At 32.6% G+C, this 23676-nt stretch overlaps 1 long non-coding RNA gene across 1 annotated transcript; it reads right to left on the minus strand.

The window, feature by feature from the left end:
* Window positions 1-12544: 12544 nt before the first annotated feature.
* On the minus strand, window positions 12545-14176 carry LOC103316450. Its single transcript, XR_004226912.2, has 3 exons — window positions 14048-14176; window positions 13413-13978; window positions 12545-13311 (listed from the first exon to the last, which is right to left on the minus strand). It is a non-coding gene; the product is annotated as an uncharacterized LOC103316450 (long non-coding RNA).
* Between the last annotated feature and the right edge of the window lie 9500 nt (window positions 14177-23676).

Below are 23676 nucleotides of genomic sequence, written 5' to 3' on the forward strand. Positions count from 1 at the left end.
CGCATTTTTGGGTCCTCGTGATCGCAATCCGACTGCTGCATTTCTTCACAACAAGTACGACAGAGAGCAAAAAGAAGCCGTGCATTTTAATTGGTAATAGAGGAATGTGTAAACTACGTGGTGGTTAAATGCTGCATTTAACTAAACCCTCGATATCATTTAGGTTGTTATTTTCCCCATGCGTTAATTCATCGCACTTTCTATCAATCAATATTCGCGAATGTTTTACAGGAAACTTTCCTCTCTTGCATACGTACGGATAAAAAGAGCATATATCGTATATTGAATTTTTTCATTATTGTCGATCTTATACTCAGTAACTAGATTCTCAGTTATTCATCAAAAAAAAAAGCATCGCGAGGGTTCAACATTACACGACTCATAAGTGAATGATACGTTACATTATCGTTGATTTCGCGATTTTCCGATTTTATTCGATCAAAAGTACATTCCCACATCTCTCGAACCTCGTATCCTATAGATTTTATTTTTTTCTATTTTTCGACAAGTATTTTCATAAGCTTCATCCATAGTTTTTTCGTAAGCCATTGTTTTATCACTTCTTCTATCAAAACAAATTGGACAACCGTGCGTGTAACACCCTTGGTATTCAAAGACAACACCTTTATTATTATCATCATTCGCGTTTTCGGGCGGTAAAAACCCATCCACGCGAAATCCTTCAGGTAACATAAATTAACGCGCTCTTCCGGCGTGCACGATTTCCCGACCAATCTCACGTTCACACTGTACTATCCATTATAATGATTTTTGCGAATGCTTATCAGCATGACGATATCCGGCTGTAGAAATAATACCTATAGTCTTTTCGCGTAAGAAATTTTTTCTGTATAACAGAGCATGCTGAAGCTATTGTCGTAGCCTCTGTAAACGGACAAGTATTGCCACATTTAACGAAAATTTTCCGAAATGCTATATACGAAAGTCAAAAAAGTCAATAAAATTTCTACATCTATACGGCAATATTCGACAATTTCTCGTTTAAAATCAAATTCATAATTATAGCGATTCTCCTCATACCAAGCAAAAAATGCTTCTCGCTCTGCTGCGGACATCGAATTAGGCGCGTAGAAAGCTGCATCGGGTAAGGGGCCAATATAATTTTGATTATCTAGTGTATTAAAAAGATGCGGAAAATAACCCTTTTTACTAGCTGGAGGTAGAGCAAAAGCTTGAGGAAGAGCGCTCAACTTCATATGAAAATAGTTTAAACTGTCAATAAATTTCATTTGTCCGCATTGAAGCATAATTATATTTTGACCGTTCAAAATTACATTTGGTACTATTTTTGTATTTTCAACGATTTCTCGCAAAATAAATTGCGCATCGAATCCGCGCGAATTGTGAGCAATGCAGATAATTTGACCGAACGATGTTTTCTCGTGAACAGTCAATCCCACCAATTCTCTCACAGGATCGTCTCGAAATATATATTCACGTACCCCACACGTATGACAAAGTACATTTATATTTTGCTCTAACATACAATTATCACAAACCTGCTGCACGATACACGGATTTGGGACATGAATTTTTATAGAATCATGATCTCGGTAAGAGGAATCTTGCCGAGTCTCAAAATCATAGAAAATGAATAAGTTCTTCTTCTTAGGAGTTTTCCGAATATTACTAACGTTAATTTCACGCCCGATAGGTTCAACGTAACATAACTTGTTTACGTTATATTTTTTGTGACATAAATTACACCAATTACCACATTCATGCTTCGATTTAAGAAGATTAATCCGTTTACAACATTTTGTACATACCTTTACAATGTCACATACTTTTTTGTTTTTCTTTTTATACGAACCGTCGTTTTTATGGTTTTCAAAACATACCCGACCTAAAAAATCTCGGTTGCAATCATTACATTTTATTAAATCAACGCCGGAATTGCACGGCGGTGTACAAAAACACATAGAGCATTTCGCTGTACACCGTGTTCATCTACGTAACGATAACTCCTGTTACAATGATCGCAGAAAAATCTGTTACCCGCTGCACCGGTCAAGTTTAATATCGTATCAAAATGGCTTAAGCGAGCATCGTATAAAATATATATTATATCATATGAAACGTCATTTAACATTCGCCTACCGTCATAAAAAGGCGGTTCACCATTTCCGAAAGATGCACTATCATAAATTATAATTGCAATATTCCGCTCTGCATAATAATGTTAAAATGCCTCTATCTCGGGCATTCCGCAACCGTTTAAAGGGATCGCTACGTTTGCGGTAAAAAGCAAATGATTAGCACGACTTTTTGCAGACAGCGTCTTCCATCTTTAACAGTTTTCCAAATTTCATGCTCCTCGGGCCTATCGGATTTTTTATAGGTTATAAATGCCTCTCCGACAACTAGAGCTCTAGGTAAGCATAGGTTATCGTTGTTACAAATAGAAACAATTCATCTCTTGCTTACTGAATTAATACTTAACGTTTTACCTCGCTCGCCGATCAGTACGTTAACTAAAGTTACGGTTAATATAAAACTTTCGTCTATTTCAAAATCAGCATTACTTTGCGATAATCCACTAATTAAACCCCCCAGATCATTGTAAAGAAAGTTGTTGACTGGACATAAAGATAAACCGCCCGGGCCACGCGCGAAATTAACACTTCTAACAGAAATACCAATCATGTCGTTTTGATTAGTTAAAGAAATTAAATATGCATAAATGTGGTGTATTTCTAATTCTAACCAAATGATAGGATTAATATTTTCCTCTGGCAGAGAATGTATTTTTAACAAAAGTCGCCTGCCATCTAATCTATACTTGGCTACATAATGAGTCTCATGACCATGTATAATAAAACGCTCACCGGGTAGCCGAATAACGTTTTTTGCTCGACATTCATTTCTTCGTCATCTCTATGATCCTCCTCCTCTTCTTCAGCAGTCTCCTCCTCCCCTTCGCCATTGAGCTCCGTCAACTAGGCGGGTAACTTTAAAAAATCGATAATTATAAAATATACATAATTGCGGATCCGTTAGCAGAGTTTGCAAACGCAATGCAAAAAACTGCGGAACTTTTAGTTTTTTTATAATAAATAAAAAACTTTTTCCGCTAAGATAAAGTAAAAAAAACAGTACTCTTACAAATTAAGCATCTCTCGTGACTAAAAGTTGTATGAATCGTTAGCAAAATAATTGCGGATTATGTAAATAGTCTCGTCGATATGAAATTCGCAATAATTATTTAATAAATCAAGAAAGATATTTTTCCATAAGCGAAGCTGCGAAGCGTGAACTCGGTCATGAATCGTCACGTCTAGAGTCTAGACTCTATAGTCACATCCAAGCAAAAAGTGGCTACTTAATCTTAAATTCAATAAATTTTGTTAGTATTTCTTTACAACAAGTTTTACAAGTGAATAATTTATATAAGTGATCTATATGCTGACACAATGAGCTGAGGTATCATCGATATGCTGTCCCAATGAGCCAAGGCATCATCGATCAACCCTGTTGAAAATAATAACTTCATTTTATGACGTCATTGACTGACGTCATTAAATGACGTTAAATGACGTCATTATATTGCTTCATTTGACGCTACAAATTGGAACCTTTTATGACGTCATCATTTTCAACAGGTTGTACTTCTAAATACTCTTAAATACTTCAAAATTGATAAAATGGTTGCCTATATAGGTGCTACCATCCGGATGGTAGTACGGAAAATGGGGGCTAACGCCAAAGAAATAATGTTTTTTAAATATTTTTTGTTTAATAAAATAATTAAAAATTATTAATTTCTTGGCCATTAGCCCCCATTTTCCGTACTACCATCCGGATGGTAGAACCTATATAGGCAACCATTTTATCAATTTTGAAGTATTTAAGAGTATAAGTATTTAGAAGTTTAAATAGAACAACCTGTTCATATTTTTCAGTCCCATCATGCAATAGGGAAGCAATAAAGCATCGTAACTCATCCATGAAGAAATTGTACGTGCTCCAAATGATTAAAATAGAGATTTCAAACTATTATTGAGCGTCAATGCATGCCTAAGAAAAAGGATGACAAGATGCGTAATTGTATATCTCAATTTTGGACAACGGATCTTATATTTACAAAGTAATAACATAAGTTTTTTATTTTAATGTGATATCATGCTGAATTTATCGAACAAATTGTCTCCTAAAAAGACGGAGTGAAGAACAGTGTGCTTTAAAGCTTCGCGGTAAGTCTCTAAAGCTCACCCAGTAACTTAAAAGCTCTTAATTTTTATTTTTATTTTATTGTTTTTTTTCAGTGATGTCTGTTAATCCTGTAAACTTACCTGAATTACATCACAAGAAATTAGAGGAATGTTGGTGTTTGAAAAGAATTGTACTTCTAAATTGTATTATTAATTTCAAGGTTTAATTAATCTCTGTGTAGTGGAACAATAATAATTAATTTTGAATTCGAATAATGGATAACAAGTTTTTGCATTACATTTTATTCATATTAAGCTGATCAAATTATTATCTCTTGAAAGATAGGGTTTGGAATCTTCGAATAAGAGATGTATATAAAATTACGAATATTTTACAAAATAAAAGTTTTATTTAACATATCTTACACATAAATTTTGGTTTATTCACACACATATATATTGTATACATATAATAATATTAATGATGTGTCAGAACTTTGTCTCCTATTTAATGTCTATTATACGTAGTCTTGGTGCAAACCAACATTCGTTAAAGAAGAAGCTGTTATAAAGTCTATTGAAAATGTTATGCCGAACAGAGTGAAGCAAGAGAAATAATTTATTAAACATCTTGAATGTATATTTTTGGATAAGGTCATCAATAACCGTATACAGTCGTATACTAGTTTCAGTAATATTTGTGGACAGAATGATCTTTCTTGTAGGTTAGGTCTGAATACTTTTTTCTGATCGCTTATGTGCATCCTAATTTCTTCATTAATTTTTTTCCCTCTTAGTAATAATATCGTCACATCCTGGTGAAAACACCAAAATAAATTCCATAGGTATTTGCTATTTACAAGTTATTTTTTAACTTGTTTTTTTAATTAAGTTTTTAACAATAGCTTATCTGAATGCATAAGCAGTAGCAGGTCCCCTGTGGGCAGAGCTGTGGGGTTACTGTTTTTCTTGTACTTGTACAGGTACGTGTTCAATATAAATTACAAGAGCTGCGTTTATTTGAATTTTAGGATTTTTTATATATGTTGCCTTTACAGATACATTATCAGAATCATCATATTTTGACCACTTCCCTTCTACACTTCTAGAATAAGAAATATAATGTCATAAAACATTGTCTCCTATAGGTTCTTGAAATTCAACGGGTCCAATTAGTATGAGTGACTTTTTTTCCATAGTTAATGTAGGTGGTATCTTGTCTATTGAAAGCTTACATTGATTAGTTCCATTATCTATCAACTCCACATCCAGAAATAGAATATGTTGAATCTGCACTTGAGAACTCGATAATTTGGTTTCACACTGACCACACAAACTGGTTTGTTTTTCCAAGCTATTATAAATATTTGTTGGTAAATCTTGATTTATTTCTTTACAACTTAACTTAACTCGATTAAAATGTTGGTAAGTACTTATGTGACAGATTGAGCATTCTATTATGTTTGAGTCTTTGATTTTCTGTTTCATATATTTTATTTAAAAATTGAATCCTGGATTTGTACAATTGAGTAAGATTAAGAGTAGACACATACACGTGAAGAATGTACATGAACTCTGTTTGTATCTCTTCCATCACATAATTCGTAATGCTGTTAATAAAATCTTGAAAATGTTGTATCTCGAAGAATGCTGTGGTCAAAATTTCTAAAATACAGTCAAATACACATGAAATTACAACGGATTTTTTCTTTTTATCTATTTTTTTGGAGGCAAGTAATCTGTAGTTTTTAATAAGTTGACGATGTAAAAACTTTCTACTAGGCTTCTGGACTAATAGATCTATTTCTTGACATGGTTGCAAATATTTACGTCTTGCTTTTTTAAATTCTTTCCTATTTTTTACTTCTGGCATACTAAGTTTATCATTTGAGTTTTCATTTTCACAAATTGATTTTTCATTTTTATCATCAAGATTTGTGTAATTAGCTGGTTCAGAAACTAAATTTGAAAATGGCTTTTGTTCATACAGGGATTCACATACTGAATCAATAATTGTATTAATATCAGTACTATCATGTTCAAGAATATTATTTTCTTCTTCGTCGCCTTCAACTGATGTATCAAGGTCACTGTTTGAGCTGCAATCTGAATCATCAGGCTCATCACAAATTGTTTCATCATCTGCAATATCTGCACTCTGTTTATTTTTACCCTTCCAGTTTTCTTCATACTTTAAGTAAGAGTATTCATAGCATACTTCTTTTACCTTTTCTTTTTTCTCATGAATCATTAAAGTTTTAGCTATTTGCAATTGCTCATCAGCATGATTGATATTTTTAAATAAGTACTGATCTATCGAACTTAATCCAGAAAGGTGTTCTTGAAACCCTGCTTTATATTGTTCTAATAATGTAATAAAGTTGTCATTGATACAATGATCATCGCAAGGCAAATCATTGAAAACGTCAGATCATACCACAAATTGCAGACAAAGCTCTATTATAGACTTACAAAAATTTTCATTATAAAAGGCATTTCTTTCATTTTTGGCTGTCTCAGAGACACTCGAGACCTGATTTTTTGCTTTTATAAAAATGCCTTTAATATAATCAAGAATCTCTTCACATTTGTTATACTTTAATTTTAAAATTGTTTTCTGGATCCATGATGCTTTTAAATTCACTTTCCATGCATATCAAATTATTTTTCTGGTATATTGAATCGATTTTTAGTTCACAAATTTTTGATTGTATGTTTGAAAAGCTAGAACTTGTACTTTTAGTTTGAAATTTACTGTACGTGAGAATAAATATTTTTTCCAAAAGATTTTCAAAATCATCTAAATTTTTTGAAAACTTAATAAAATAACACAATAAATATAAAAATATTTAATAGTGTCTAGTTTCACATTGGTGACACATTCCCACTGCATAACTTTAACACGCATAACTCTCTAATGATAGCTTTGTGGAAAACATCGTTCTGAATTGATAATAAAAGTTTTTCTGTATCAGCTGTTATTGTTGCATTACTGCTTTGTGAGCAAGAATCAATTTCATTGTTAACCGGTACGTGATTGATTTGCAAATCTCGTAAAATCTGGCTTCTATTTTGATACACATATTGTTGTATGTTTCGTACATTGATCTTCTTTTCATTGTCACTTTTGTGTCTATTTAAATTTTGACAAATTAATGTCCAAACTGGATCACTCTCAGTCCTTACTTTACCAATATCATAAAAAAGTTCGTGTTTTCGTAGCTCTTCCAATCGTTCTTTGTACGAAAATAACGGCTTTGGTCCTCTCTTACCCATTTCTAAATCTGCATATAAAGATGTGACGAGACAAGAGTCTCGCACATATAAATATACATGAGGACGGCCGTGATAAACGTAAACATGCGCAACGAGCGAATACACACGACGCGAAATGGGCGCGCGCGCGCAACATTCACAAGGCGAGTCCGCACGAAGCGAAGCGAGCGCGCGCGCGCAACAACCGCAAGGCGAGTCTGCACGAGCGCGAAGCGCGACAGCCGACGAATAGCTTAGCAACGACGCGCCGTACGCGCTCATACGTATCCGCACCGTGCGCCTTTATAAGGCGGACAGCGCAACACGGGACAGAGTTCTACTCGAGCACCACTCCAAGTAGCATCGTGCGCACACGTTACTACAGGGAACAGCGAGAGATAGATCTGCGCCGACGAAGTCGTCTCGTGAGCACGCGTGACGAGTTGGTAGACGAACCGAAATCCGTACCTCCGAACCCCGAAACTCCGAATTGCCGTCGTGAGCACACGAGGCAACCCGGAACACCCGAGCGACATCGAGCCTCGTCTACGTGAGCACACGTGACTATACCCGGTGCCACCGTAAAAATCCTAACCAACAAAGCCAGCCTTACGCCGACATCTCACGACTCGCTTTATATCTGTGCGCACACAGGATAAAGAGAGAAACGAGACGAGCGACGAAGATTTGTGAAGCCGTGCGCACACGACTTCATAAATCCGAGGGATAACCTCAAAATCCCGTTACACTATCCTGGCCGCTACTGTGCGCACACAGGGCGGTCGAGATTATTGTTACGCAAGTCACCCGGATCGGTGTAGCCGACTGAAATCCTAACCTTCAAACCCATCACCGATCCGCCATACCGTCACCGTACCGAAACACCGTAGCCGTAACCACCGACTCATTGTTATAGCGAAGTCGCGTAGATATTTTCGTAAATTGTTAACAGCGCTAGTTTAAACAATTCCATTTGTAAAGGCGAAATATTCTTAACCAAGCGCATAATTGATTTCTGTTTCAGACGGGATTTAACAACTGATTCCCAATCACTATTATCTATTTACGGAAATACATTTTGTTAACATTAAAAACATAAGAACAGACTCTTTTATTGCCCCTTTCCTCAATCCAGATCCTGGAACCGACTGACTGTCCAACATCCTGGGGAAAGTTGAACCGTTACAAAGATAAACACTACTTTCTATCTAGTTATGAAATATTACATCGATTTAAGCGAGATTATAAGTCATACATATATTGAAGCTTCACTAACAAATATGTACGAAATCGCGGGATCGATTCTTAGAACACACCAAAGTCGGATTTCTATGAGGCTACAAACTCGTTAGCTGACGGTAAATGATAATGATATTAATGACCGCGATGTAAATGTTACAAGGATTTTATCAGAGACTCTAGCGGCCGAAATTGTTACTATAATACACACGTCTTCATCGGAAAAATGAGTGTGTTCACAAATTACATACATACCTATCGTTGATTGTGCCTTGGTCATGGACGTCATCTAGATTCTTGATGCATGTATTTACAGCTAGGTCTAATAATCAAAACTACTCATGAGTTGAAAAATTCAAATACGATTGACGTAAATTGATGTAAATAAGATTAACAACTTTTTTAAGTGTTACAATCGTTAAAAAGAGTTCATTCGATTCTAGGATGAATATACGTATTTTCTTATAAGGATGCCTCGAAAACCTGAAAAAACACCTGAATTTCTAGAAGAAGAGTTAAAAATGTTTCCTATTTTTAATAACAAAAGAGAATTAAAAGGCGAAGATGACTCAGTATGGAAGGAGATAAAGAAAACACTGGAGTTAAAAATGGCTGCTAAATCAATTTATTTATACGTTTATAACAATCGTCATGGATGCAAAAATAATTAACAAAATCATTGTTTTTCCCTGAAGCCAGTAAAGCAAGCAATCAAGAGAAAGGATGCATTGAGCACAGATCCTGATTTCATTTGTGAAGAAAAAACATTGAACCCTTATAACTGCGAAACTTTAGAATTCAAAATAGTTTTACCTGCTACAGACATTTTTCATCATGATTTCAGTAAAAAGAAAGGATGGCAACATACAGTTAGATCTAGCATAATTAGTGAAAAACAGTTACCTTGTGCATTTGGAATTAAAACCGATTATTTAACAATTGACAGGTGCTTCAAATTCAGTGGATTTTGTGGTGACTGTTTATCAAGTATCAGGGCAGAAAGTTGTTCAATTGTTAATCTTAGAGAAAATATTACATTTACCATAAAAACATTTTCTACCTACTCGATTCCGCATACAAAGAAGTCTAAGCTTTCAGAACCCAGAAGAACAAAAGTAAAACAAATTTTACTAAATAAAAAAGCAATAGAACATAGAGAAGATGAACTAGAAAAATTGGAAACAAATTACGAACCACCAGATTTAAATACAACTGAGACATTAAGAAAAGCCAGACAAGAAGCAATTGATGAATATATTGAGTATAAACAATTTAAAGGCTTGTCTATGTCTAAAAAAGAATTTAGACTTTTTTGTAACTTTCGAAAATTATGTTTTAATCCGTTTTATGTTTGGTATTGGTCTGAAAAGCAGGTAGAGCTATGGAATATTTTACAAGATCAAGATTTACCTTTGTCGTTTGAACTGGCAACTTTAAGTTTTAACAGTATGACATACAAAACGTATAACTGGAGTTGTTACAAAATTTTATTGAATGAGCCTGAAGATTTGCCTGATTGTTATTATAGAATAGATGTAGCTCATCTATTAAATTCAGTGCGATATTGAAAATGTTTCAAAAACTCCAATCCCAATATTATAAGTTTTTATTTAAGGTGTATAGGTTATCTTAGTCAAGTAGATTCAATTGAAAAATTTGTCGAAGTCATCACATCTATTATCATTGCTTCTAACAGTACAGTAATTGATGATAACTCTGAAGGTTCTAGAAGAAAACCATTACTAGTTAATTTGTTTAAAACTTTTAAAAAAGAGTTGGATGATTTAGCATTACAGGCAGTTGATGATCATAGTATTTCTATAGCTGAAGCCAAAGATGCATTTGACGATGAAGATGATAATGAGTATATCAATGAAAAAGACTCATTAACATTATTTATTGACAACATTTTTGAAAAGGGGTTATCCCCTATCTTGTTCGACAACTAAGATCTCTGAAAAAGCTAACTTCTATTATTGCCCAGATTTCATTCAAAATTTAAAAATTTTATATTATACATTCCCTTCATGGACAAATACTATGATGAGTTATTTTGGTTGTACGAATGAAGTCGCAACATCTGCTAGGTCAGAAACTCATTTTAAAAATGTTAAAATGCGTATACCCTATCCGATTTCAATACCAAAGTTCTTGCTTAGAGATCGTAAGAAAATAAAATCATTGATAAATTTTGCATTCGTGGACCTACCTACAGATAGGGATGGAAAAGAAACAAAAAGATTTCTCACTAGTTTTGAATTTAAAGGACTTATGCATCTCTAGTAGAGCGTATCCAATTACTTCACCTCAGAATGCAGAAATCATAAGTAATGAAACATATCAAAAAACAGATTTACTTAATTTTACTAATGAAACTAAATTAAAACCAGAACCTGAACTTCAAAGCTTATTGCAAGATATCGTATATACTAAATTTGAACAAAAGAAAAATATACTTGATTCTACTATCGATAATACAACAGTTTCATCATTAGAACTATCTAATGAACATATATGTGACTTTAATAAAGAATATAATATCAGTACGTCTTCACCTACACCTTTCACATGTGATAATAGCATTTTCGAAAATCGTAACTTGATTTTAAATGGCTTAAGGTTTCCGCATAAAACTTACAATATAAATAATGCAGTATTGACCCTGAAATTTGTAAACACTTGCCCATTCGACAGCTTATTTGAAATTTTCGTTACAGCATACGTACAAAATAGCTATTTGACAATTGATGTCAATCGTAACTAAGTTAACAATACTTCAGGTTTTTTAAAAGCCATTGTTGATTATGCAACCAATTTTTACACAACAAGCTTTCTGTATGAGTATAGAGCCAAAATTTTACATTCTGCATATAAAGATCAGCCGAGCTATTCTCAAAGTGTGATAAAATGCCAAGATAACATTATAAGTGCTTTTGCAAAATATCTAGAATCGTTTCCTAGTACTCTAGCGCAAAGTATTTGCAGCACTTGCAAACTAAGAAATACTGAAAATATTTATTCTTTCACTTTGTCATCTGAACAATTCTTTGATATTGGCATCAAAAATCTTGAAAATTTTCTGAGTGATTGTCTTAATGATAAAACTATGTACTGCAAAAAATGTCACATTAAAACTGCTGTAATAAATTATCATTTAAAGAGTTATATAGCAATTGACGTAAAATATTTACACGAAGAAAAAAATAACTTAATTTTTCAACGAAATGGAAGACAAATTTTATCCTTTAAAACTGATCTAAATGAAATACCAATTGAGACAAAATTGAAAAATAAAACATATGAATTGAAAGGCATTGTTTGTTTTGAAGGAGATTCACCACTCCAAAATAATGTACTTGTACATTATAAAAGTTACATATTATTACCCTCTAAGATTTGGGTTTTATTTGATGGCTTAGTTAGAGAAATACAATTTACTAATGAACCACAAAAAGAAAAAATCAGTCTCACAATTTATGTTAGAATTTAAAATGTAGTATTTAAAAAAGGTAGAATTTATAAAAATAAACCTCTATAGTACTGAGGTTCAGCAATTACAAACATTTGTTCGTATTTATCAACGTAACAAGTTTAATTTAAAAAATATTGAATAGTGATTACGTTATCATTAAGAGAGAAATAAATTCACTGCATATAGAGGTTACGTAAATGTAATAAGCTATACAAAAAAGATACTACCCTGTTAAACAGATCTAATCCAAAAATGTACATTTAAGATGTTTCATAAATGAATCTTTAAAATTCATTGATATATTTTTATATACATCTGTGTAAATAGACTGAAATTCGTACGTAAGATATGTTCATTATACTATCTGTTCTATTTTTCTTAAATAAATTGTTTGTTTTGTAAAATCTTTGTTTTTTTATACAGCCTTTATTCCAAGATTCCAAACCCTATAGAAATAAGATATATTGCAAAAACGTATTATACATTGTTTAAATGTGAATTGTATAAAAGTGCATTTCTTAATCTTGTCTTGGTATGGTTTTACTTCATAGTACAACTACAATCCTCATCATGTCACATGGAAGTATATGTATCCCGAGCAATTCTATTTTAATGAATTTCATTTTTATTCACACTTTATGCGTACAGATAAGAATGGCTTTGACGTAGAACATGATGGAGCTGCAAGGCCAAATGTGTCTTGCAGGCTTATAGCTAAGTCTTGTGATATTCTAATCTTTAAAACATCGATCTCCTTTAATTTCGATTGGATTAGGTGTTATTAAGTGTCCCAAATATGATTTCTGATTCACTATGATTTTCTGTATAACAAGCAGTTTCTTTCTCGTAAACCTTTAATAGCGATATTGTTTTAAATAACAGAACAATAAAAAAAGAAACTGCTTATTTATTATCATTACAAGAAATTGAAAAGAAAAAGCTTTTGAGATCCAACTCTATGTAGGCTCTACGGAACTTACATGCATCTGTACACTCTTGTCGAATGAGAGAGAGAGAGAGAGAGAGCAGGCTTCCTCAGCAGTATGTCGAGCTCTTCTTTCGGAAGCTAGCGCCTTGGAGGCTGCACGTTGTCTTCTTTTGTCAGCTATTCGTCGCTCCAGAAACGACATTGTCTGTTTGTCCTGTTGTCGAGCCGCGACTAACCTGTATAATCTGAAAGAGTACAAAATTAGTCAATGATTGATTGTTTATAATTTTTGAGTTACGTAAATAATATTACTAATTTCAAAAATAATATACTTGTTGAATATCACCTTATGCTTGTTGTTCACCATTTAATAAAGTGTTTTGAGATCGTAGTTCTTGTTCAGCCTGTCGACTTGATTAAAAATATGATTTTAGGCGTTTAATATCTGCCTTAAGCTTGCGACATAATTTTGCAACAATTAAATACATTATTTCTGCTGCTTAAATTCATTACTGTTGCTTTTGTTGCTCAATTATTATCTCAGTCACTGCTTTTGCTTGTGGTACTTTTCTTTCTCACCGGTTGTTTGTTTTGTTTGACATATTATTGCTTCCTTCAACATTATTCCATCTTCTGCCGACTGAGCCATTTGATTGTCCTTAACAGAATTATGTCCTTTGACCAATTCGATTTATTTTTTTCTACTTCATTAATGTCAAAATAGTTTACACAATTGCAAAATATAATTAAAATTTATGAGATTTTAAAATCATGCTAAAACTATTTTTATTTCAACTGATGATATGATTACTCACCTAATTCTTTTTATACGTTGTATTAAATCATTGGAAGATACAGTAGTACCATTTGTGTGTGGATACTTTTCTAAAAATCCTATTCCAATTTAAGTATCTAACAAAGTGTTCATAATTAATAGTCTAATAGATCGACAAAAATTATTTTGTAAGTATTTGTACTCACCTGACATTTGCTTAATATTGTTCGGTAATGTCCGGGCTCATCGAAACAGCGTGTAAATCACTTATATAATTTATTTACTTGTACAACATAAATAATAATAAAATAATCGAATTTTAGGTTAAAGTACCGTGTTTATAACGCTTTTCGGTTGCACCATAATATATATATATATATATATATATATATATATATATATATATATATATATATATATATATATATATATATATATATATATATATATATATATATATATATAAGTATAGACGAGTGACGATTCTTTCATACAGAGAGATGGACCGTTGAGACTGTATAGATCACTATAAATTATTCACTTGTAAAACTTGTAAAGAAATAATAACAAAATTTATTGGATTTAAGGTTAAGTAGCCACTTTTTGCTTGGACGTGACTATAGAGTCTAGACTCTAGACGTGACGATTCATGACCGAGTTCACGCTTTGCAGCTTCGATTGATTAAATAATTATTGCGAATTTCATATCGACGAGACTATTGACATAATCCGCAGTTATTTTACTAACGATTCATACAACTTTTTGTCTCGAGAGATGCTTAATTTGTAAGAGTACTGTTTTTTTTTACTTTATCTTAGCGGAAAAAGTTTTTTATTTATTATAAAAAAACTAAAAGTTCCGCAGTTTTTTGCATTGCGTTTGCAAACTCTGCTAACGGATCTGCAATTATGTATATTTTATAATTATCGATTTTTTAAAGTTACCCGCCTAGTTTACGGAGCTCCCCGACATTTGCCAGAACGAGCGAAGCGAGTGCTGCTGCTCGGGGGGCAGGCATCGAAAACACATGCAAAAGTCAAATATAAAGAAATAAACACTGACTCGCAACACCGATAAATCCAAAGCGGCTTTAAGGTTATATACACTAGCTATAGTACGGATCAGCAGACGACAACGCGAAACGCGAAATCGCTAGATTTATCGAGTGACCAGACGAAGCGAGCAGTTTGAATAATTAACTGCTACTTTAGAGCACTTTAAGAACTACTCACAGTAATTCCGAATTAAAACATTCACGTACTAATTTTGATATGAAAAGTTAGTTGAATCATGTCAGCACAACATTTCCTATCAGGGAACATAAACTAACAACTGTAGCACTCATTGCAATTTTATAATGGCGCGCGATGCACACTGCACACTCTGATGGTACGTAGCTTGGAGAAATTGACAAAAATATCACGGTTGATATCAACCTTGATATCAAGGTCGATACTACCTTGATTGAACCTTGATTTCATCTTGATATCAACCTTAATTTCATCTTGATCGAAAAGAATATCAAACGTGAATTGCAGGTTCAACAGCATAAATGTTGATAATGCATAAAAGGCATCGATTGTTAAAATTTATAATCTATACGAACAACAATTTAAGAACAAAAATTCAAAATAGCTGATCCAAAATGGCCGACCACGGCATGCGTTTTTGTACTATATGGCTCTGAAAATTTGTTTCTTGTCGTATTTTTATTAATAGGAAAGTACACAGAAATAAACGACAAAGCACATCAGTCCTAAGGTTTTTAGAGTTACTGAACACGAAACTGATATCAGATTTGCAAAATTATTTATTTAAACAATGTTGTTGATGCAAATTATTGCAAAATTGAGAATTGAACCAACATTAGTGTTATTCTGGGGGTTTTGAAGGTCGCTGATCACGAATCTGATATCAGATTTGCAAAATCATTTGTTTAAACCATTGATTTTACATAAATTATGGCGAAATTCACTCTTTTACATACGATTCACAAAGAGTATCAAATATATACCGTTTTTGGGGTTGCTAAGCACGAATCTGATATCGGAATTCCGTTTTTGTGGTAAAAAAAATATTAGTTAATTCATATTGATAATTTTTTTATTTTAAAACTCTATTGGCACATCGGAAAGAGGCAAGGATAAAATGTAAGGCCAAAATTGTTCAACTAACGTTCTCCACGCGCCCTTTTTTTAAAAAAACATTCACCAAAAGACTACGTTGGAACATCGAAAGAAGGCGAGCAAAGTGAGGAATAAATCTAAACCCAAAATACTAAAACCAAAGTACCCCACGCGGCCCAAGTAAAATAATTTATTCGAACTACACCACGACACATCGAAGGAAGGCGAGCTGAGCGAGGAATAAATCCAAAACCAAAATGCGTAAACCAAACTACCTCACGTTCTCCAAGTTTAATAATTTATTTAAACTACACCTCGCATATCGATGGAAGGCGAAAAATGCAAGGAGTTAATCTAAATCCAATTACCCTATACTCTCCAAGTTTATTAATTTATTTAAACTACACCTCGGCACATTAAATGTTTCCTTACTTCGATGTACAGCGATGTAGCATAAATAAATTATTAAATTCTGGGAGCGTCTTGTAATTAAGTTAATGCACCTTAGTCTTAGATGTATAGACTACAGATATACTGAAACTGCGCTCCTAATGAAACTAGCAAGTGAGGGTTTATACGGCCCGTAAGCGCTGACAATATACAAGTAAATTATGCTTTTAATATTGTTATCTATGAAAGTCTATCAAGTTCACGAATTATAGCGAGTATATACTTGAGTAACGGTGGTAAAATAACATTTGTCATTTACACCATTATTCCACTGAAAATTGCGACGCGTGCGGAAATTTTTTTAAATTTTTGCGAAGTATATTTAAATGTTAGATCATATAGTGACAGTGGCGCATGGGGTATTTCGCGGTGCGTAGTGTAGGTGAGTTTGAGAGCGCTCGTTTCAAACGCCACCTCCAATTTCACTCGCCCCCCTTCGATATGCGGTATATTTTTGAAATAGAAATATTTTCCCGCAGAGAACTCAAGACGCGTAGTGTTCCGGACGTAATCAAGGGCTACTAGGAATAAGGGCAGTGCGACGTATTAATTAATATTTACTTTGCCTAGTATTAGTTTAGCAAACGTTTTTACGCCACTCGATTCTCACATGCGCGAATCGACAAGGCGATTCGTGGCTTCAGGCCAATACGGTTAGGAGTGATTTTATAATCATTCCTAGACTGCCACGACCCCCTCTAGGAGTTTTACTCCGCGGATTTTGAGGGTCACTCTCAGTGCGGAGAGGCCAATGGGCCAATCTGTGACTGCCAGGCTAGAGAGTCGAGTGGTGGGAGGCGTTCGCACGTGTATATGACTTATACGCTTATAGATATAGATATAGAGGAGAGCGCGCATTGCTTCGAGTGCCTTCGGTAGTCCTCGGAAAAGCACCTTTGTTTTAGTGGGCCCGGGTTTTTCGGCGGCTCGAGTGCTCGGGTCTGCAGGGGCGCGAGTCTGCGACGCGTTGTCACTTCGCTCTAACTCCTCATCCAGTTAGCTCGAATCCTAAATTCATTTACGTTTTATCACTCATTTTTTAAATTAAGTTCTTTTAAGTTTGCGTTTTAGTTATTTTTTTATTTTGCGTAGTCTATTTTCTCGTTTTTGTATTAAATTTATAGTTAATTTCAATATATTTTATAATTTCATAATTATTTGTTTGAGTCTTATTTATTGACCTTTTTACTTGACTTTATTAACTTTATTCCTGAACACGTAGGGTATCCTATTTCAATTATTTTAAAAATACTGTCATTGTTGTAGTTCGCCTCCCTTGGATATGCCGGCGTATTTTATTAAGTAATATATTTTTGCCTTAAACATTTGCGGCAAGTGGAGTAGGCGGGTGCGGAAACTTTTGTTTTAAGCGACGGTTTGCTCTCGCCCGGCTCTCTTTAAGTTCTTTCTATTATCTGTCTATTATTGTTACTGCGCTATGTATATTTATAATACTACCGCATTCTCATACTGGTGATTTAGTATAAAATATACACAGTCTGTAATAACATATACTTCTTTGAGCAAATAGCATGGAAAATAAAATATTAATGTCATGAATTTTGGTTAGTGATTTTGTATGGTATATATATGATATTTCTTGGCAGAAATAGTGTATAGTGTAGATATTTACAGTAGATAAGTTTTGTTTTACAATTTACGTAAAAAATAAAATTTTTCATCGGACGAATATTTTGTTATTTTTTTTTTGCAGGTTTTAACCCAGGCTGGACCCCTTAAATTTAAATTAGCAATCATGTGACTTAATCCTTAATTAAACACATATATTTTTTGATGCGCTATTATGAATAAAAACTATGTTTATAAACTTGCCTTTGTTTGATTTATCACTGAAGTAAAACCACGGATTATTTTGCCGTAACATATTTGTATAATGTTATTTGTAGACTACAGAAACTTGTGGGAAAGCGATACCCGATGACTGCACTACAAAAACTTGTGGGAAAGCGATACCCGATTAATGCACTACAGAAACTTGTGGGTAAGCGATACCCGATAACTGTACTACAGAAACTTGTGGGAAAGCGATACCCAACTGTATTACGCATAATAGCTTGTGCGGCCAATTTCACGGTCCTACCACTTTTGGGCTGAAGCCAACTTCACGGTCCTACCGTATACTGAAGAAAAAAGTAGAGATACTCTTTTGAGCATTCGTGATATATTCACCCGTTTATTATGAAAAGAAACAGCTTATTTAGAAATATTTTCGTTCGAAATCATAGTTCAGCCTAGAAAAGACTAATAGCCAAAAAAACTCACGAACAGTAACAATAAGCATTTTTTTCTGTATCACGAAAAATCCGAACACGAATATAGAAATAAATAGTGTCACGAGCGCCGCGGCTTCATTTGCTTCTCAAACTCACTTTCGTGGCGCTACCGCGCCACTTGATAATGAACGTGGAGGTTGGCGAGCGAAGCGAGCAGGGGGGGTACCGCCCTAGTTTTATATAAATATAAATGCGATTAGTCTAGGGATGCGTTGTTAGGTTGCGACATGTGCGATAATTAGCTGCGATGTATGTAAATTAGGTTATCATGAAATTCTATGCGATGCGACTTTCGTTCTTAAGCTGCGAGATTAAATATAACAAATAAATAAATGAAAATTCTCCTGCGACACCCAAGAAACACAAATAAGAGAAATAGCACCAACTAACGACAAAATAAGAGGGCCAAATATATTTTTAAAAAGATTTAGTATCCATAAACTTTAATATGCGGTACATTAAACATTGCTATGTAGTATATATAGTAAAATTTGATGATCAACTGAAATTTTGCTATATCGTATACTAAAATTTTACTATACCGTATACTAAAATTTACTTCAAGTCGAGTTTGTCTCCTCGTTACTATATACAGTATAGTAATTTTTGATGAAAATTGTAGGAATATTTAGTGATACATTTCTCTCCGTGTAATATTCAAAATGCACGATTACGAGTATGGTTTTATTTAGTTTCGAAACTACAATATTCCGTTTGAGGCAAAATTTATTATTATAGATTTTATCTAAAGTAAATGTGCATAATATACATAAATATCAATAGATTTTTGTTTAAAATTTATTGTAATTGTATATTTTATTTTCCATGCTATTTGCTCAAAGAAGTATATGTTATTACAGACTGTGTATATTTTATACTAAATCACCAGTATGAGAATGCGGTAGTATTATAAATATACATAGCGCAGTCACAGTAGCGATAGCGCTGGATGAGAACACGTGAGCAGCCTCAAACGTTGTCGTTTATTAAAAATTTTATTATTTTTATTAAAAAACGTATTAGTACATTATAATTGTACATTATAATTGTAATGTATTTTCTTTTATTATTAATGCATAAATATAACAAAACTTCTATATTAAAATGAAATGTATCGTCATATCTAAAATAAATTTACACTTATGCGGGTGGGATGTCAGTTATTAATACAGTAGGTCTCGAAATAGATGAATTTTTAGCTTATGCGACTAAAAAATTATTTATTAATCGAAAGAAATAGTAGATTTTTGTCTCAAAAGTGAGAAATCATTTAAAAATGTATTTCTATGGCATAGTAATGCATTAATATAGTAGTAAAAGTAGAACAAGTAGAAAAACTTTATAAAATTATATTTGAAGTAAAACGATTTTGATATTGGATCACTACATAATGTTGTAGGAAGCTACGCGCTAAAGAATTGGCAGCAGTTTTCCAGAATTTCCAATTACGATATCTATTAGATCGAGTAACAAATAGATATTATGTTTTATCTAGTTTTGTTTTTTATTTTTATAAATTTGCAATAACAATATCTCTGAAGTATAATAACATACGCATTAGTTTGATTCTAAAATGAATATTCTGGTTTATTAATTGCGAAAAATCTTTCAAGGCTATGAAGAATTGTCTGCGTTCTAACAATTGAATAGTTTCTTGCAATATTATCTATAATCCATTCAAAGTATTCAAGAAGCAGAGCAGGGGGAAATTGTAATAAGGGAGAAGAGAAAGGGATAGAGGAAACAAATTTTTCAATCAGCATTCAATTGCACACGGCTTTGTTCGCTGTAGTGACGCTTTATTGCAGACTCAGACAACTTGCTCTTCTCCGTACGTGTATATGATGCCGACATACCACATAGCTAACATTGTGTCACGAAGTCTTGACGGTATATTGTATTACTAAGCATCCCTCGTACTCCCCACTAGAACATTCCAGGATTATGACGATACTACTCCCTAAAAGGGCAACTGGCATTAACACGCTTTCTTTTATTCGTTTCAATTATTCCTCTCCATAATATTTGTGCTATGTTTGTGCTATATGTTGCTATTATTGCTGATATTATTTATTTGTAAAATTCGTACAAAGTTTGCATCGATAATTAAAATAAATGAAGTGCTTAATAATTGAGCACATATAGATGAAATTTCAAATTTTTCATACAAGTTTTTGTTGTATTTTTAAAAGACTTTTTAACGTTTGCAGCAGATTATTACGAAAGGTAAAATATAGCTAACAGGAACTTTTAAAATTTTCTAGAGGATAGGGTAAGAGTAAGTAAGATGGTCGGGATCTTTCACAAAGCCGTGTCAAGTGACTACCCACACAGTATGAAATATTTCAATGAAATATTTCGAAATATTTCAGTGAAATATATCCACGGAATATTTCTGAAACCTTCCAGTAATATTCCATAGAAGAGATATCAACCGACTCAATGGAAATATTTCGTGAAATATTTCAAAAATATTCCATAAATATTTTGTTGGAATCTATGAAATTCCTTTTTAAATATTTCAATATGTTCTTTAGGAAATCTTACATAAATATTTCATAAAATATTGCTCAGAATTATTTACTTAATAATACACTGAAATATTTTGCGGAAGATTTTTGGAATCTTTTTTAAACATTTCTTTGGAACTTTTGTAACGAATTTTTAAACATTTATCAAAAAATTTATGAAATATTCCATAGATATATCTTGTAAACTTTTACATAATTATTTCTTCATTATTACAATGGAATATTTCTTAAAATATTTATGAAATAATTCTTTAATATTTTATTGGAACTTTTCAAATAAATTTTGGATATTTCTTGAAATATTTCAGGATTATTCCATAGATATGTCTCGAAAACTATCATGTAATTAGTTCGGAAATATTCCAATGGAACATTTCTTGAAATACTTATGAAATAATTCTTTAATATTTTATTGGAACTTTTAAATCAAAGTATGAATATGTTTTGAAATATTTCAGAATTATTCCATACATATGTCTCGCAAACTATCATGTAATTATTTCGGAAATGTTCCAATGGAACATTTCTTGAAATATTTATTAAATAAATCCTTAATATTTTATTGGAACTTTTAAATTACAGTTTGAATATTTCTTGAAATATTTCTGAATCATTCCATACATATGTCTTACAAACTTTCATGTGATTATTTCTTCAATCTTTCTTTAATATTTTTTAAAATTTTTTTGAATTATTTGAAGTCGCGACTCCATGAATACGTAATTTTTTATATATTAGTGAATGTGTAAAAGCCATATGTCGTCAATGCGTCATTGGTTTATGTAAACCAGTACATATATTTTTTATAAAAATCGTATATCGAATCGTGTATCGAAAAGCCCTTTATTTTAACGCTAGCTGCCTGCGCATGAATTCACACTGGATCAATTATGTGTTTGTACCTGCTGTCAAACTATGGAGTTATTCTTTATATTCAAAAACAAAAGGGGTTCGAATTAACGAATTAACAGTTTATCCGCTTACATGATTTCAATTATTTTTCGTATAATTTGATCCAAAAGTTTAATATTACTAACATTAACTAGTTTACGAAAGCCGATGGCGTAAAAGCAAAGATACAAACTGTTTGTGTATTTACTATAATTATATATATAAAATAAGATATATTCACGGTGTCGTGGTACAGTCGCCGGACACAATAACTTTGCTTTACGCGCCACAACATGGCGGCGGGTCTCTTGTTGATTGGGCTTTCAATAGTCAAATATTTCTGAATCATCATTTCACTAATAACTTATAGTGATTATTAAACTTAGAAACATTTCAGAAGTGTTTCTCAAATCTAGGAAAGAAATATTTTATGAAAGCTTTCTTGAATGTTCCGGAATTATTTTACTGCAAATTTTCCAGTAAATATTAAACACTGAAATAATTCAGAAATAAATCAGAAATATTTTAAAGAAATATGTTACGGAAGCTTGCTTAAATATTCCAGAATTATTTCAAATACAAATCCCAGGAGACTGCGTGCCACAAAATAATAAAGAAACATTTCAGAAATATTTCAAGGAAATATTTCATGAGAGATTTGCAAGGCGGGACATTTTATGAAATGATATTATTGCAGTAATATTTCTGAAATATTTCGTGAAAAATTTCAGAAATATTTCTGAATTCTTTCAAAAAATATTTCAATATAGGAATTCGAGGGACATAACATTATTTCAGAAATATTTCGTCGAAAGATTCCTGGAAGATTTCAAATATTTCGTTCCAATATTTCCGAAATATTTCGGAAATATTTCATGCTGTGTGGGTAAAAACACTTATTTATATAGTGAAATGTCATGAATTCTGGTCAATGATTTTACAAGGTATATACATGTTTTTTCGGTAAAATGTTGTATATTTTATATTTATATGGTGTATATTTTATATAATTTTCAATATAAATATTTTTTAAATTACTTCAAATAACACACTTTTTGATAAGAAAAATATTTTTTTTTTGTTTTCTGCAGGATTAGTTTAATTGTTGATCCATGGCGGATTAACGTATTCGTCGCTGGGAAATTAGTCACAACGATCATAAGAACTAAAACTACACCTTTACAACACTTTATATTTAATTTTTCTTTTTCCAGCAAAAACTTAGTAAGAGTAAGATTTTAGATTTATAAGAATATACTTTAGAGACACCTTTTGAGATGTTTGGAATTCAAATCACGTGCTTTTAGAAAACATACGTATGCATGCGTGCATGCGTGTGTGCGTGTGCGTGCGCGTAAATGTATACTGTATTTTTTTTTAATTATTGCATCAATACCAATATAATTCAATATTTATTTACATTATGGATTTCGAAAACAAGATTAGGACGGCCATGGCGTCATATACCTGTTTTTTGACAGTACCCCGTTGAAACGATCAACGTTGAATCAATGCTGAATCAAAGTTGAATTAGTTCGAAAA

The sequence above is a fragment of the Nasonia vitripennis genome (genome assembly GCF_009193385.2).
Source record: "Nasonia vitripennis strain AsymCx chromosome 2 unlocalized genomic scaffold, Nvit_psr_1.1 chr2_random0010, whole genome shotgun sequence".
NCBI classification, from domain to species: domain Eukaryota; kingdom Metazoa; phylum Arthropoda; class Insecta; order Hymenoptera; family Pteromalidae; genus Nasonia; species Nasonia vitripennis.